Source organism: Diuraphis noxia, unplaced genomic scaffold, assembly GCF_037042655.1.
Source record: "Diuraphis noxia isolate RWA-SAM2 unplaced genomic scaffold, SU_Dnox_SAM2 contig0005, whole genome shotgun sequence".
In the NCBI taxonomy this organism is placed as follows: Eukaryota; Metazoa; Arthropoda; class Insecta; order Hemiptera; family Aphididae; genus Diuraphis; species Diuraphis noxia.
The window spans coordinates 49,093,896-49,113,798 of record NW_028301715.1 but is presented as its reverse complement, the minus strand read 5'-3'; the positions used below and the strand labels follow the sequence as shown (position 1 = coordinate 49,113,798).

Below are 19,903 nucleotides of genomic sequence, written 5' to 3'. Positions count from 1 at the left end.
CGTGTAAGGTGCTTTTGAAGAATCAAAAAGGGCTTACAAACATTACTTGTAGGTTAGAACGAGACGTGTTATTGGTTCACTACAGATGATTAAATTTTCAAAAGGAGACATTCTTTGAAGTCAATCAAATTATTATTTTATACTTTTTTCCTTTCAAATCTCCATTTTATTCGCTAAATTATACACGTGAATCTTGGGTTTATTTTTTTGCGATAAACGGTTTATGATAGAAACAAAAGACTAAGAAAAATTAATATTACTCTCGCGTCGACGGGTTTTCCTGGGATATTGTGTGCTACAAAAAAAATATATATACATATACAAAGCTGATGTGGAAATAAGCCACACATACATAATATTACATATACACATATACAATGTATATTATACATATTCCGATATTACGTGTATATAGGATGGTTATTTAAGAATGTTCACTCCCATTTTTCTCTTTAACAGTACATTTATTCAAATTCTGATTTTTTAGGTATGCGTATACCTAAAGACCATATTTTTAAATTGTTGTAATTTTTTGTACTACTTAAGAACTGTCTCGTGGCGATATAGACCTTTATTTTTCAAATAAAAATTCCCCTTTTCACTGCTAATTATTTAGCGAATTATATTCTTGATGTATCCAAATCAAAATCCTTAGTTTTTGAGTTATTTAAATGTTATTTATACTAAGAATAATTAACTTTAAAAACGATTTTATACAAATTAAGACTATATTTAATATTAGATGTATAGTATTTATTATATTTGGAACATTTACGCATTGTTTATATTAAGAAATCAATAGTTATTAGAAATTACTAACTTTTTCAAATTGTCTAAGCCCCCTATAAACTTAAGCCGCATTATCATAGACATAATATTATCCTTAGTACACAGAGTTATACATATAATTCAAAATCCACTCGTTTAAATCTTGACTTAGACATTTTGATATAGATTCTCAAAAAAATATCTGCTTGATGATCAAAAACTAAGTAAAAGGAGGGAGATTCCTATTTGAAAAATAGAAGTTTTGTATTGTCACATGATAATCCTTTAAAAAAATATTATTTAAGTGGCACAAATAATCTCAAAAATCCGAAAATATGGTCTTCGAGTGTGTTTAAAAATTCAAACAAAATTTTAATAAATGTATAATTTAACCATAGAAATAGGATGAGCATGCTTAACTAATCATCTTGTATATATGATATCTGATGCGCATTTATACAGTTATTATTAGTACAAAGTATGCACAGAAAAAGAACTATTATACAGCTTGACAAAATGTACCTAGATTGTTAACATTATTTTTCTCACTTCTATACGGCGTAATAACGCTTAAGAATATAAATCATAAATGCACATTTTTATCTCGGAAACTGAAAAAACAAACGTCACCTGTCCTCCGTAAACGTCCTCAAAATATGGTAAGTATAACAAATGACGCATAATATATTGCAATATATTATTACATGTATTTTTTATTCTATTCTCTCAACGCGCAACGGTGTAATTTTTGTTCTTTAAAATAATGGTAAAATGAATACAAATTACTCGAAACGTCAACAGTTAGTTAAAACTGTTCATAAATAATAACAATAATACAATTTAATACACCCATTAAATTTATACATTTTTTTCTCTTATATATTACAATACCACTTTAAAGCTTATTTATAAAAAAAAATGATATATTTTAATCATTCGGATAAACCACCGTGTATATTTTTATTTTGTACACAGTAAACATTCAGGTACTTATTGTTTTTTATTAAAAGTTTCTTCTTGTAAACATAACATTTTATCGAATTACTGTGAATTTGGAGATAACCCTGCAATACGCATACTTATTTATGGAAGATTTCAATAAATATAAATTTATTACAATAACACTTATATATTAGTAGTTCCGTCTTATAAACACATGTATATATGCTCTAACGGCGCAGTTTTGTAAATATTTACATTAATTACGGAACGTTAGTAGTTTGATGGAAAAGGGACTTTATTATTTTTAGACTCAAATAATGGCGGTAAAAGTACCACCAAATAGACAAAAAGTAAATAAACTATTCAGGCCAATTTACAAATATAGTAATAAAATATAATATAATTCCCCATGATCTAAATGGTTTAATTTAAAAATTAAAATGTAAAAATATTCTTGAAAATAAATGACACATTATCAAAGTGCATATTAAATTTAAAAGAATACATATGTAATAAAATTATGTATGTTATAACAGTATGTATTCGTTTGCTAAGTAAATATAGGCTGATCAAATTACAGAATTTAAATGATTGTGTCACTGTATATAATTATACATATACCATATACGTCATGTACTGCAACTAATATAATGTAATGCAACTATGTTTTGATGTACCAATAATAGTAAAAAAAAATCCAATCGACATAGCCTGACTAATAAAATTATGAAACACACGCGTGGTGAATTTTATGACAGAAATTAGAAATACATACTACAATCATGAATTAAAAGTAATTATGCCAACTACTCAATCGTTTAACAAAACAAAAATTATTTTCACTTAGTATTTCGATTAAAAAAATGTATTGTCTATGTTTTCACATAAATCAACTACCTTCCTATTTTAAATATTTCGATTATTGCAAGTTATTCAATGCTGAATATTCATAATATGTAGCTGTTCGTTTGTGTTAAGTATAATTTATATTATTTTACAAATGATTTAATATCGGACAGTTTATGATTCTTACTATTTTAGAACACAAAAAAAAGTCAATCGGTACTTATAATAATAGTAATACGTACTAATAATAAGTAAAACAAGTATTAAGAATAGGCAATTCATTTAGACGTCGATTTCAAAAACAGTCGACATGTATAGGTAGTCAAATTAAGTATTTTGTATTTAATTATTAATTATTTTGTAGTTAGGTACGTCCCACACTGAACGATACCAAATAAAATGAGATCACATAGACGATACACACCACATGTATGTTATTTGTCTGAGTATTTCTTATAATATTTAACGGTTTGATTGACATTTTTAAGGCATAATTATATTCCTCGTGAAAACTTTAAACATGCTTAAGTCTGTCGTAACTTTCACTGTCTATCAACGAAACACGATAGTAACGAATTTAATCTTATATTATATATAGTTTCTTTCATCTAGTGACAAAACAAGAAGCAATTCCCTTAGCACTTTGTCACTTTGTGACTAGAAATACTTACAGCATACTTAAAAGAATAGAAATGAATAAATGATAATTTAAAAATAAATTATTAGATTATTGAATTAGGGTGCGTTCAAAACAGATGTAATACATTTTTAAATGTCTAGAAACTTTATAAACGAATTTAAAACCAAGGGATCTTTTTTAAATTATAATATTATTCTAATTTAAGTTACATAGGAATGGATACAAATCAATTTATTTTCTTCAATTTTGAATATATCGCACAGGTGGAACGTAAAACTTTATTATTTCTGAACGTTCGGTGCGTTTAAAATGTTTTCACTAAATTTGTTTAATAATATATATGGATGAATTGATAAAGTCAAATAATACTTTGTTATACACGTAATAGGCTCCATAACAGATTTCTAAGTTAGGTATACGTTTACTGATATATTTTTCGGAATACTCTAAATTCGTAGATTAAGTTATCCAACTGTGGTTAACACAAACATATTACATTTATCTTAAAGATTAATCTGACCGTTTTTAGAAAAATATTACATTTCCTTAAGATTTAGGTTCTAAATAACAATTTATGGATCAAATTGTGTATTGATACCGTGACAATAAGTGTTTCATAAATAAATAAATACTACATTATATTGCGATATTTACCTATATTAGATTCTAAATTCTAATACAATAATAATATATATTTAAAATACATCTTGAAACGTCGTTGTCCATTATAAAACATGTATATTGTATGAGGTACTCGTATTTTATAATTAAGTGATTTAAATATAATTATTGTTAAATTATTTTATATTTAATAATACAGCAGCAGTTTAGTGTCTATAATTAGTTTGTTATTTAATTAATCAAAAAAGGTTAAATTTCATACTTGGTTTATGTGCTTTACAAACATACCTTTTTATATACTCTCAACTTAATATTTAAATAATTTGTGTTATATTTAACTTGTTGCGTTGAATATTTGGAATAAATTAAAAATAAACTATACTTAAATAAATCAACATGTTAATTACATTTTAAGTGTTTTTATTTTTACTTTTACTAAAGATTTTAAGTCGAATGTAACTTCTCTTTTAAAGACCGTTTGTTAATATTTGAGATTTTAGTATAGGAAAATTAATACACATGGGTACAAACACTTTTTTTTTACTTTAATTTTCTCTACTTGAAATAATATTCTAAGACTCCGTATTAGATTTTCACTAATAGATGATATTATATTATATTAGAACAATATTATTGTTGTATATTATATTAAGTATTGACTAATATCAGAAAAAAATGTCGTGAACACAGTAGGTATTAGTGTTTTTATTTTTTCCCCTGGTAAATAAATTAAGTAGAAAAACTTATTACATTATATTATTGTGTTGAATCACAGATAAAATATCACTTGAACGAGGCGGTGCTGACGACGTGTTCGTTCTTTTATTGTATTAAAATCATTACCAACGTTTCCGTGCGATTAAAAATTGTTCAACAAAATGTGAAATGTTACAAGAGGAAGCTATTTTAGAAAGCTAGTTAATGTATATGGTATTGTACGAGGAAACGAATACGCGTGTACGTAGTTATGAAAAAAAAAAAATGCCGTCAGGAAATTATAATGAGTCGCAGTTTCCTTCCTTATACGTTTACTGTTACAATCATCTGTGTCCCTTAAAGACTTCTATTGGAGGGGTTTAATCTGTGGTGGATTTTGTACATTTTTTTTCTGTATTTATACTGTTAGATACTGTTACTGTTACCTACATGAAGAGATTTTTAACAATTGATTTCCCGCACCATACAAATCTTTTAACATCTCGTTATCTAGTATCCTGTGGCTCTTCATTATTTATAATTGGTCGGTCCTTAATATTATTTCAAAGGTTTATTTTTTATTTAATTTTTTTTTTTTTGTACAATAAAATGAGGGTTTATAGTGTGTATAATATTAAGTTAACAAGATTTTTATGTGGCGTCTAAAAAGATTAACTCCAACTTGCAACACGATTTCAGTGCAATGGTATACAAAAATAAATATATTCAAGCATAGTCATATAATAATATATATACATATAATATATATAATATATACATATTCTTTATCTTTAATTTTTTTCTTTGAGGAACTATAATTTAATACGGCAATCTTTATACCTATTTTCTATTTTATACGCTCTTACGTTAAATTAATTTTTGGTTTACATGATATAATATCATATTATTTAGTAACTTAAACTAAAACTGTGTACGCAACAATAACAGGTTTATAAATACTATAATGTACCTTGTACTTCTGTAATATAATTCACGACATCCTGCTAATGAACTTTAAGCCCCTAGATTATTGTTTCAAATGTAATTTTAGTACAAAAGAACACTTTCTATTCTCCAGTTAGGTTTGGTTTTAAATTATTATTTTATCAACTATACAAGAAAGGAAATATCAATTTTCCGCATATTATTCAAAACAATATTGAAGTTATTACTAACTTTTTCAATTTGAAAATACTTTATCTCTTTCTACTGATCCGTCGTTTTTAATTCATTAAAAATAAATTATTTGTAATATACAATTATATAAAAAAAGCCTTATTACGAAACGTATAATCATAATACCGCCATTTTAGAAAAATAAAATTAATGGATGCCAACATTAGTAACGATGTATAGCATAAAATATACCGTAGATACAATATTAATGAATATCTACCAATTATTTCAGTATTCTTACCTTTTAACAGAAAGTTTAAATTATTTTTGTGGCCAATTGTTGAAAACAACTACTGCTTTTGTTTCCTTCCGGTGCTCAGCGAGGTTTTAATCAATTGCCATTGTAGGCTACAATTCTGAAATAATTAAATAAATAAATAAATTTCAATAATAATAATTCGACTAATTAAATGAGTTAAACGAGTGGCGAGTACAGAACCTTTTTCAATGAGCCACAAATAATTTTTTATCTAATTTATTTTATTTGAATTGTGGCACTCATATTATGTGTACCGTACCTATTGCAATATAATATATCATATGATATTTATTTATTTATCTACTGGTAACTATGAATATTATAATAATATTACTATCTTAGAAGTGCGATACAAAATTAGGAACGTATAATGAATAAATATTTTTTATTATTGGTCTATATTAATTTACTGTCCAACATGTGTTAAAAATGTATAAATAAATAATTTTATTAGCTACAATATAATATTATAATTATATATGTAGGTATATTATGTTCCAAAAAAATAAAATATTTTTAAAATTCGGTTGAAAGACATTTTTCAAGGCGTGTTATTGTCTTGGTTCGCTTCCTACTATATTATTATGTTTTCTCATTGTTTTTGAATCATTTTCAATTCTAGTTGATAGCTATTTGGATGCGGGGCTGTATATATTTTACGAATGGGACCTATTAATTTTGCATTATGTCAAAACCCCTCTGTTTCTCTATTATTATAATATACACAGGCTAAAAACCCTTTGTGCTCCAGTTACAATGACTAATTAAATTGATAAAGGAAGCTTCTGCTGCAAAACGATATAGCTAAAGGCGGTACGCTTACAATTTGTATAGTTCCACGACAGTTGTTGGCAAAACACGCATAAATAACGAGCAATAATAAACAAACGAACGCGGTGATTTCAAAGATTTTATTTCGCTTAAATATTATTGCAGCATTATACATCTTTTCCCCGATTCTCTATGTAACTCGTCCATCTCAAAAAACGATATAGGCATTTGTATTTCTCCCGTTCGTGATATCCCTATTACTTATTAGTACATACCGAAAAGTACTGAGTACACAAAAATGTGCCGTGCGTAAAGATAGTTTAATATTAAAAAAATGCCCGAGATGCATCAGTGGTATGTAGTGCTGTATAATTAACGTGACCATAATTTTTTTCCTTCAAAGCAGGACACCTGTACATTTTAATAAGAAAATCATATAATTTTGCGTAAAATAACAATTTTTTTTATTGAATAAAAAACATTAATTGTTTATATGAAAAATGCGAATATTATATTAATCATAATAGTCTCCCAACAATTATGGATTTTAGTGTTTCACAGTTTATATAAAGTATGTAGGTATACGTCATATACTGTTAACTGTATAGATACAGACTCAGGGGCGTAATTTTGGGGGTTTCAGGGTGTGCGGTTGCACCCCTTACTTTTAAAATGTTACAATTGGCCTGCGCCTTGCTGAAGCCTAAAATAATGCACGAGCCACGAATGCACAATTATTTATATGATTAAAATCAAATTGTAATAACCGGTTTATAATGTATGGAAATAATTGAATGCAGGATAATATACATATACTTATGTATATCTATTTTTATATGGCCTGGTGAAATTTCAAAATGGCCTGCTTGAAACTTCGCACACCCGAAAAAAAATCTGAAATGACGCCCCTAGATACAGTATAAATGTATGATTGTGATATGTGATCAATAATTAATACCTACCACATGTCAACTTATCTTAAAACGGAACATTTTTAGGTTCTTTGGGGACGGCGGGACACTTATCTCGAAAGCGGGACTATCCCGCCCAAAGCGGGACGTATGGTCACGTTATGTATAATAGCTTTAGGGCTTATGGAGGCAGAAGGTTTATTAAGGAAATACAGCGAATGTTCGTACTACTAACTTAAAAGTGTTGTATAGATCTTACAAAAGATTAAGAAATTGAAGTTTTGGATTGCGAAGTTCTAATAATATTACTGTTAGCTTCAATAGTAGTAATGTATTGAAAAAATTGACATTTACTTCTAAAAAAATTTAAACACAAAAAAATCTAATTTTGAAAGTACTCAAAAATACGATTTTGCACTAGTGGTAGGGTAAAACCATATTAGTGTTTGGGGAAAAACGTATAGGCCATAGGGGTTTTATGATCTAAAGTAGTAGTACCAGCGAGTAGAAATAATCCACCAAAGGGAAAAAGACCATTTTGTGGTTTGATGACGGGGAGAGAGCTGAACGAGTTCATACCCAAGTTACAGCTTACATACGGCAGAGAACAAAAATTTTAAAACTTAAAGGGTGCTTTACGGTTGACCTTCCCTTAAAGTGGCGATACTCCTAAATAGAATTTTGGTGTACCTCAGCTTCCAATAACCTTTAAGCTTGTTTCCACGAAATTTTGATTTCATTTTACAAAAATAAAATAAGCTTTTACCTCAACAGTTTTGTGTGGATGGTTTCAAAGTTACAGTAATTAATTTAAAAGTATAAAAAATATTCCTGCTTCAACTTAAATAACTAAATAATTTGTACCTACTTTTCGTAATTTGGCACACTATATTTTCATGAATATCAGACAAAATTAAGCATGAACATTTTTAATTAAAAAATATAAAAGTAAAATATACGTGATTATACACTTTATGTGATAGGCGGGAAATCATTTCAAACGTGGTTAATGATAATCGAAAAAAAATATCTATAATTTTTTTCCTGTTTTGCCTTTTTGCTCAGTAAATCTCATCATTTGATTTTGCCTCTCGTCCGAAACTACCAGCACTTTTTCCTATATAATTTAAGTATATACTTTTGTTTCTTACCTATACATAACATTATTGCCAAGCATTATCATTACAATTAGGTATTATAATATAACTATTTACATATTAATGGGATTAGTGTATCAAAATTTATCACTTGACACGATTACTCATATATGGATTATTTAGAGTCGGACTTGTTATCTATAAACCAACCCCTCGTATCACATCACAATGTGTATATATGGATTAAATATACTTCAATTAACAATAACATATATATAAATAAAAATGATTTTGTACATAGCAAAATGTAATAGGTACAAAAAAAATCTAAATTTGTATAATATACATAGATAGCATGAAAATCCCATAAAATCTAATATAAATCCATTTTTAACGGATTATGAAATTTAAAGGGAGAAGGGTGAGCGTGCTCGGAGAATCATACGAATGTACAATACGTACATATATACGATCATCAAGTAAGAAAATAATATACTTTACTGCAGTAAACCACCCCGTGGAGCGTAAATAATAATATATTGTGAATAGGTGACTCGCTTACCGTCGTTAAAATATTTAATCGCATATAATAAAATAAAATATCATATATTACATATTATTATTTGTACAATACGTGCGATGTAAAATATTGTTCAAGTGTGTGTGTTGTTTTTTTTAAAAAAATTTTTATGGGCTGCAAAAAATTAGATTAACAACGATGATTTACGCGGGTGTCGAGAAAGTGCATAACGCGAATCGAGAAGCAGGATTGCCTGGAAAAGACGGTCTAGTTTCAAAAAAAAACCGGTCAAGTGCGAGTTGGCTCGCGCACCGAGGGTTCCGTAGTCCGTACAAACCTGTAGGTATATAAGTAAAAGTTCACCCATCACGACAATCGAGTCATAGTTATGGTATTTTTATTGCAAAATTAAATTTATAACATCAAAATATGGAAAGCTGGAGGATCATAAATACGCGTTCATGAGGAAAAGGATTAGAAGTTTAAAATTATTTGAAAAAAAAAAAAAATATGTGATCTAACTAAAAATTTACGGTTTTCGTAATTTTTCCTATATCTGTACTATATGACGTGACTTCGTACGAAATTTCAAGATTCTAAGTTCACGGGAAGTACCCTGTAGGTTTTGATTCCCGTGCGAGTTTCGAAAATTTGCGGAAATTTGCGGCCTAAATGGCTGTATCTTTTGATTGCGTTGGCTTAGAAGGTTGATTTTTCTACAGCTTCCAGGGACAGTAGACCTGAGTATCATATACAAATTTCAGTTTGATACCTCCACGCGTTCCTGAGAAAAACGCTCTTGACAGACGGACGGACGGACGGACAACAAAGTGATGTTATAAGGGTTCCGTTTTTTTCTTTTGAAGTACGGAACCCTAAAAAACGTACATGTTCATATCAAAAAGGAATAATATCATGTAACGTACGGTGTAAATGTTTGGTTCGTTGAATCATTATATTATTTCATAATATTTTTTAAGCCGAATACGGTAGACATGCACTTGTGGTCTGGGTGTGGAGGGAGTGCATCGTTTCAAGTGATAAACTAAAAAAAAACCTAAAAAATACGTGAACCAACGGTTTGCGTTGTTTAGCGTTCGATGTGTTTATTGAATTATATCGAACTCGTTTCCGATTGCTTCGATGCCTCCGGAAAGTGCGCTTTTCGTCCTCCGGGGATTGGCGGCCGATAAAAAACAAACAGACATCACAAACGGAGGCGTGAAAATTATTGAATATAACCAAACACGAACGACGAATGTATAATAATATAATATATAGTGAGCAATTGGATGTTCCGTTCAGCTCCCGATCTTATATATATATATATATATATATATACACAATTATATAATATTTAGTAGGTACCTATAATATGTGTGTACATATTATTTTGCGACCGTCCGGACATCAAAAACAAAGCGTTTTTTCATCCCCCACAAAATTATCTCTTAATAGATATAATATTATAATGTATTATACCTAGGATAATATGTATAGATTGACAAGCATGAGTGATGCTCGCGGAAATATTATTGTGGACGTCACTGTGGTACAATGGACATAATAATAATCAAATATCGTATCAACTGTAAATTATTGAAAATATATCCACAGCAGATGTACAATATAAAAATATGTTGATGATACCTACATTCAGACTTGGTTAACTCAAAGTAGAAAGGACCTGCCAAAAAGCTCGAGTTATCCAAAGATAATATAATTATTAAAAGTTTAAGGTATCGATGATTTCTAGTTAACCAAGTTTGACTGTATTTTAACGAACCACGTATAGAAAGATGTATACATTTATCAAACTTTTTTTTCTATTAACTATGTATTGTTATAACGATTATTACAGTGTATTAAACAGTTAAAAGTAGAAAAGAAGAGTTCTCATTCGAGAGACCATAGCATATAATATGCTACTCGATTATTTTTCGTCAGAATAAAAATCTATTATGAATCATAAATATATCTTGTTTGTAGCCTAACCTACCCATAGACATATAAAACAACTAGACAGCCGACTGTAAATTACATTCCCATAAGAACGTTGAAGTCAGGCCGCCATATGCCAAAAGGGCAATGTTTACATAATAACTCAATAGATAAGATACCTATATTGATATAACTGATAATAAATAATAATTCAAATAATGAAAAAACGAATTTCTTTTCATATTTTATAGTCAAAATGTCAAATACAAATTAAATTACATAAAGTAGTAATAAGTACATAATATACTACAGTATAAATATTTATATTAATTTTGTTATCATTAATAAATATTCTTATCAACCATGCGATTTTGTAAACATTGCCCTGTTGGCATATGGCGGCTGACTTCAATATTATCCCGTAGTCGGCTATCTAGTTGTTTTATATGTCTATGAATCTACCTAATTAAATTCATGTTAATGAAAACTTTCGAAAAATCTGTCAGAAACTGAAAACGTGTATCCAGCCCAAAAACATATTTATGTTAACGGAACTTTTATATTCACGAGAAACTACTCAAGTAGTACATAAAAATATCAAAGGTACATTTAAAAATTTCAATATATTATAAATATAATTTTAAAATAAGGTAATGAGGGGTCAGAAGATGTATCTCCATATACTACTATACGTCTATACATGTGCAAATAAACTTACACCTTCCGTGGTTTAAAATACATCTTAGCATAAAAATATGGTACATTATATTATGTTTTATTTTTATGACAAAGTTATGTTCGTAATTTAAGGTTTTATTATATGAAAGTTGGCCATATTTATATAGTAGTCGCTATAAAAACCACATTAAAGCGTTTATTTAAAAATACAAATATTTTCATGGGACAGTCAGTTAAGTTTTTATCTGTTAGAATAGATACCAAAATAAAACGAGCGATAAATTATCTATTAATAACTCATAAATAAAATATATTAGTGGAATGCTATAATAAAATGAAGGGGCAATTATAATATAAAATTGTGTTTTTGGATAAATTTCCATATTTTTGAAACAAATGAAATAAAATGTAATTTCATGAAATCATAATAATTTATACTTATCCTGATAATTTATTCTTAAATATTTATACCATTTTATTTTAGTTATAGTTATATTTTATAGTTGAAACAATATTATACGCGCATAAATTAACATTAAACATAATTTGATCCCCGAAATTAATTAGCTGAATTCATAGACTACAAATTAAAAATACAAAAAGCTCGTGGTGACATTTAAATTAGAGTTTGTGCATATCTTTTGTACACGTTTCAAGTGGAGACACATAGAAAATACAATGTTAAATTATTACCAATTGAAATGGGAGTAAATAATTTTAAAATAATTTAACTCCACTCTTCTAAACTCGAAATACTTGTAATTATTATTGAATACTCGTTCAAAATTCGATTTTTATAAAATATTGAATATTCAATTTAAAAAACATCCTGTAACCCGAAAAAGTAACTTTTACTTACCTAACAATTCATAAAGATGAGAAAAAAAGCGTTTCAATTTCAAATATAATACAAAGTTTTGCAACAATGGCTTAAAATGATGTAAAAAAAATGTTTCCAGAACATCAATGCTTTTCGGAAAACATTAGTATTTACCTTGAAAAGAATCACATTGTATAAAATTACTACTCAATCATTATACGGTAAACGGTTGAAAAGACGATCGTTCGTACAAAGGAAAAATATAATTTATGGATGTTGATTTGAATAATGTGTATTATAATGTTTAAATACTAACCGTTAAGTATTTTTGATTTCATCTGAATATTAAATTTAAAATGAAAAAACAAAAAATTATAGAAGAACCTATATAAATTATAAACACAATTATTACATGGGTTTTAGGCGATATAGTAGCCTGAATAGAAACCATTATGTTCTACTGTTCTACACCGGTGCAACACAATTGCGCAATTTTTCTTTTTTTTACCCGACTTATATGACCCGAATTATACCACGATTGCGCCCCGATCCTTTTTTACCTGTTAAAATCGTAACACTATTGCGCACCAAATGATATGTGCTATATGTATATGCTATGTATAATAATTTATATACAACATAAAATAATTAATCAATTAAATTAAAAATAAATAATTAATTCACAATTTTCCTTCCCAATTATTGCAGGCTTAGGACTATCAACAAATTATCATCGTTGGCTTGGTTAAAAATTGTTATTTTCCTAAATTACATGACGTATGCTAAATGTATATACAGACATAGTCAATAGTAGTTTTTTTGTTCATATAAAAATAATCCGTTATAAATTTAATAATAAGATTTTAAAAATTACATTTGGTGAATAGCATAAAAACATGGCCCCATTGATTGAAAATAGTCATTCATTGATATTTTGTTGTTTTTAAATTTTTCCCAAGTATCCATTATAAATTTAATATTGTTTTCTTGCTCTTTTCGTAATTTATTTTTTTAATTACGTATAATACTATTTATTTTTAAATAGGTTTCAGTTTGAATACCTAATAATATGTTTATTACTTGGAAAGTAGACGGATGCAAGGTATAAAACTGTGAATTCGTCATTAGAGTGCATATGAAAAGATTAAAAATAAAAACCAATGCAGAAAAAAGTTACTCGTTTAATTTGATATAATGTATAATATAATTTCGAAAAACAAATAATATTGTGTATTGACTTTAATATAATTTATAATGTATGAGGAAAATTGTGAATTAATTATTTAGTTTAATTTAATTTATTAATTATTTTATGTTCTACATAAATTATTATACATAGCATAATATACTATGGTATAAAGTATATTATATGGTACTATATTATTTAATATATACACATATCATTTGGTGCGCAATGGTGTTGTGATTTTAACAGGTAAAAAAGGATCGGGTCGCAATCGTGTTACAAATTTTTCACGCAATCGTAGTATAATAATTAGTCGGGTCAAAAAAAGAAAAATTGCGCATTCGTGTTGTAGCCGTTCTACACGGTTTTGAATGCACCCGTACACGTAAATTATAATATTATTATAAAGTTATCAATTTATCATACATAAAGCTGATAATATAAGGTCGAATATACATACATAACTAATATATTATATTTGATCGATGTACATTTTTAAGCCAATAACGCATTGAAGAAAAACAAATTCTATTTTATGGGTGATTTACTTTATTATTACACGATGGTAATAATATAATATTAACAACAATCGTCTCATATTTAATAATTATGTTCAATCATAAATTAATTTGTTAATTACTATTGAATCGATATTAAATTTAACACAGAAGTCTAATTTTTTCGTCAACCACCTGCACCCCTATATGTATATACAGGGTGATTCTTTTATCAAACAACACTCATATGGTGTTTGTGTGTAAATACCACTTAACATACACCTATAACACACAAACACCACTCAAAACCACCCAACTTTGGGAGGCTATATCTTGTAAACGGATTAACGAAAAATGAAAATTTAAACGTGAAAATTCATTGAAAAAATAGCTTTTTTAGTTTATGAAAATTTAAGTATAATAGGTTGTTATTTGAAAATCAAAAGTTGATAATGGTTTACCTGATAAATATAAGGGTGAAAATATTTTAAAAATATATAGTTCTAGAACAAGATGGATCTAAAATTTTGAAAAAAAAAATTGAAAAAAGTCAATAGTTTTTGAAATAATGAGTGTTGTTTGATAAAAGAATCACCCTGTATAGCGTTAAGCTATAATATTAGTTAAATATACGAATATAAAAATATGTGGATTAAAATATTTTATTAATTATTAGTTCTTTTCCATAGCTTATACATGCTTACATGACATGCACTAGACAATAACTTATGACACATTATTTTTTTAAAGTATACAATATATTTAATATTTATTCACCTAACATGATTTACTAAAAAATGTTGTGTTATGAGAAAATAAAAAACGTTTGTAAAATACCTATACCTAACTTAACGTGTAATTAAATTGTGTTATTATAGTATACGATATTATTAGTTTGTTAGTGGATTAGGTACGTAACGTATAAAATATAATGTAATCTGACAACTTCTTTGTATGATAATGTTGTTAATGTGTCTACGATTAAAACAATATGCGTGTTGTTTTATGAACTTTGGTATAAATATTTTAATGATCTCTGTTAAAAAAACATAGTACACCAATCTAGTACCTAAAGAGTGATTAAATGAAAAAATATTAATTAATTAGTATTAACTATATAAAGGTACTAACTAGGTAAGTATATAATTAGTTATAGTTATGTATAAAATATGATTAATACCTATACTGAACGTACAGTTCAACTAAGTTATTTCATAATGGATATTTTTTAAATTGTTAAATCCAAAACTTTGGATTGTTTAAACTTTTGGATATAACAATTTAAAAAATATCCATTATGAAATAACTTAGTTGAACTTATTAAATAAGTAACAATTTAAATCACTGTAATCATACCAATGGCCACAGAGTTCGAGGTTTTATTTCTTTAATAAAAGTAATAATAAAAAAGAGTTTGCATACAAAATATAAAAATAGTTTTAATTACCAGCTATAGTTAATACCCATCGTTTAATAAACTGTCGGGAATCGTGGTTCGATTAATTGATAGAACAATATTAATAATAATTTATTATTTTATTCACTCTTAACTTATTGTAAATATCATTTATATAATTATTTTTGTGCTACATGTAAGACCGTAATCAAAAACTACGAACTTGAGGATTTCTGAGCAGTCATGAATCGTAATAATAACAGCAGTCTCGTCTTCGAATACATTTGGAAGGTTACTTTTAGACTAGGTTCTCGGGGGTTCATCACAAAGTATATAATAATATTGATCGGAGGTGGTGGCGGCGAAGATAAGAAATAAAATAAAAAGAGACGTAGGTACGACATATATATATATATATATATATATAAATTGGCTAGAGAAATAAAATGCAGAACAAATGGAGAAAAAAAGTCACCCGCACAAAACGTAAATAATGAATGTCCGGGGAAATGTCGACGTACCTCATAATGTTATGGTCTAATCAAATATATATATATTTAAGGGAAACGATCCGAAGAGATTGCCAACACAGTATCATAGTCACGAGAACTGTACGAAAAATGTAATAAAGTTGAAAATTTGCTCGATACGATCACCCGGCTCTAACGATAAGGCTGTGGTGGATTTCAAAAATTGGTTTATGAGAATATATTTTCAGAAATGCGATCTGTCGCTGCGTAATGTTATTTGGAAAAAGTAGCATCTGCAGAACTAGACGTTATTGTATATTTTATTATTTTTTTTATTGCGTTATCGCAATTAGATAAATAAATCGAATTTATATTGCACTTATATTCATTTCGACGTCAGCATCAATGAGTTGTACATAGTGTATATCTTAATCTTGAATTTGAACGCTGCGGTGGTATATTTTATTATCGCCTACGAAAAGACACTACAAGTATAGTACTATATCGGCTTATAAAAGAAATGAAATTAATGCTCAAGGTTTTGTTTAAAACAGTCACATACTTTCAGAAAATTCCATAAAAATGACTACCTATATGTCCCAGAAACAACACGTAAATTTAATATTCGATTAGACTGAATTGCTTAATTGTATATTTTAAAACTACTTGAACGGATTTATCGCTTCAAAAATGGTTTTCCGATATTTTGAAACTAATCAATTATTGTAGATAGGTACTAAAGTACGGTGCCTAATAAAAACTAAACCTAGATAAGTTTATATTTATGACTAAAATAATATTCATTGTAGTCTAATGTAAATAGAGAATTTGTTTCGAGCGGGCGATTATTGTTTTATTTTTGTCTTAGCAATACCACAAACGGAATATACGCCATTGTTGTACTTAAAACACTGTCGTGTTTAACAGACGCGAAACATGTAATACCGTTGCATTTCACGACAAATAAAGTAAAACGAATTATGTCCTAGGTAAAATTAAGCGGTTTGGAGAGAGGATTATAAGGATACCATTTAGTTTGTGCAACCCTTTTAATAACAGACAATTTGTATATTAGAAATTGTTATGAAAAGGCATTTGTGTCTATTGTTGTTTAATGCGGTTCAACCAAAGCATAATGATCCAAGTCTCCCGTCAAATTGCTAATTGCGAATTCCTGTATTATACGGGTTAATCCAATAAGGTGCTCTAAACTTCAGAACTTTATAGAATTGATCTGGGAACTCGCCCGAAGACGTTGAACAACAGTGCACAAAATAACAATTCAGTGTATAATATTCTAATAATCTAATTGAGTTCTTGTACAATACATACATATCATCAACTGTGTACGTTTATGATGACTATAAATAAGTATTTCGTATTATATGAATTAAGAATATAATATATATAGTTTAGGATTTTAATACAACGAAATAGGTTTGGCTAACCTATATCTTCGATTTATGTTGTGTAAACTAAAATTTCACATCGAATTATATATTATTATTTTCTTGTTTATCACTGAGTATGTGGTTTGTTTATCCGCTTAAACATATTAAAATAAACTGTGTTTAAATAAATCAAACATTCAAATTTTGAATCGTGTACAAAAACAAAACATCTAATTTACATTTTTTTAATATGCATGGTTTATTTACATTTTTTTTTGAAAATCTATGATCGTATTTGTTGTTAAAATATTTATTTAAAAAAAATACGGCACAATATGTCGAGCAATAGTATGTACATATTCCTGCACAACACGATATTTTTCGATATTTCTCACTAATTAAATAAATTATGAGAGTACATGCATATTTATAAATATATATAGGTATTTTTTTAAATATCATGGTTTTTAAGACAATAAAAAAGAAGTTACAGTGTATTATTTTAATTCACTATCTCAAATCTAAAAAGTGTTCGTGTTTCGAGCATATAAATAAAAATTTAGCAAAAACGCAATCAATGAATTAAAATAAATTTATGACCAAGTTGGCGATAACCACAAAGAAATAATGCATACCTATAATATTATTGTTGTGTGTTAAGTCAGTAATGCACAGCGAAGAGACTCTCGAACTTTGTATAGAAAACAAAACTATATAGAAAAGTATCAGTATTGTGGCTCTGAATCTCTCAACTATAACGTGTCTACGGTTTTATATGATTAAATTCTAAAATTTTCTCTCCGGAATAATGTCAATTGAAAAAACTTGAACCTAAATCCACAGTAATTTTATATGAGCGTATAAATTTTGAAATTTGACAAATTACCGAAACTTCATGAAAATGTGCAAATCAATCTGAGTTCCTAACATCCTAACCTATCTTTTTCAATCTAAAAATTGTACATTGAATAAAAGATTCTTCATGTTTGTCTACTTTTATAAAAAAAAACATGTCTACTGGAAAGTCAAATTAAATTTTTATGAGCGTTTGAAGTACATTACAACATTAGACATTCACATAAAACGACTTTACTATTTTAATTTAATTAAAAACGAATAACTGTAGATACTTGGAATTAACACCAAATTATATATTATAATTTACTATAATACTTTATAAAATTTTAGAAATATTTTGAACTGTTTACTAACATGGTCAGTTTTCAATTATTTTAGTTTTTTGTAATTGATAATCAAATGTTATTTGTTGGCCCAAAAAGCTTGAAAATTTAATAAAAGGTAACAAATATATTGTTACAACAGCAGTTGAAAAATATTAAAAGTAAATACGCCTCCAAATTTATAAAACTCAATTCGTGTCCATGTCGCAGGGTGCGCTACGATTAACTGCGACGCATATGATATTAATTTAATAAAAAATTGTACAAGGATAAAACATGAAATCAATGCATTCGTTTTTCACAAGGCCCGGGGCTGGACAGATGCCGATCATCGTGCATCGTGGTTTTTGAGCGGAGCTCGTCTTTAAAATAAAAAATACGAGAGAAAGAGAGATTATTAAGTTAGTCCACAATATTGTGTTTAATATTTTTTCCTACGACTTATATTTTACAACCTGCAGCAGCATGTTGCCCATGAAGTCTTACCTTCTTGGGGAGGGGAGGAAAGGGGTTGGCATTCGGCAACCGCGTGGAATTCATAATTTTTGAAACTCCAGTATTATATTATTATATTGTTTTAACGACTCTGAACGCGCGGCATAAATTCAGATTATTTTCTCGGCGCGATCATTTATAATATATTTCGCACAGCCGCCGGTGAGCTTTACCCAGGTCGTATTAGTATAATATTTAGTATTCACGTCCGGTTTACGAGTCGTCGGATTTCAATAAACGCATATTATTATTATTATTATTATTATTATAAGACATATACAAAATGATAATATATTTCCCTTACATATACTTTTCTTGTTGAGCTACCGGCCAACATCATATAATACATATATATAATATATATGTATTATATATAATACATAACATGAGTATGCATATGTGTGGGTGGGTGTGTGTTCGAGTGCAGGCGCACACTGCACACAACAATATCTGCAATACAGGGTCGTAGGCCATAAGGGTATATAAACGAAACGAATAACCCGCGTGCATGATGGTTTTAATATTCGCAAGAACAGTGTTCATTGTTATGGAAATCGTATGTCTCCCACGATTCTCATCCTCGCGTATATAATATACATGT

At 27.8% G+C, this 19,903-nt stretch overlaps 1 protein-coding gene across 1 annotated transcript in view; it reads right to left on the bottom strand.

Moving 5' to 3' along the window:
• LOC107173393 (uncharacterized) overlaps positions 1-19,903 on the bottom strand; it is a 137,611-nt gene that overhangs the window by 80,832 nt on the left and 36,876 nt on the right. The window contains exon 2 of the mRNA XM_015523914.2: positions 5,931-6,045. The gene's annotated coding sequence lies outside the window, so the exon portion shown is untranslated. The remainder of the gene's footprint in view (positions 1-5,930; positions 6,046-19,903) is intronic.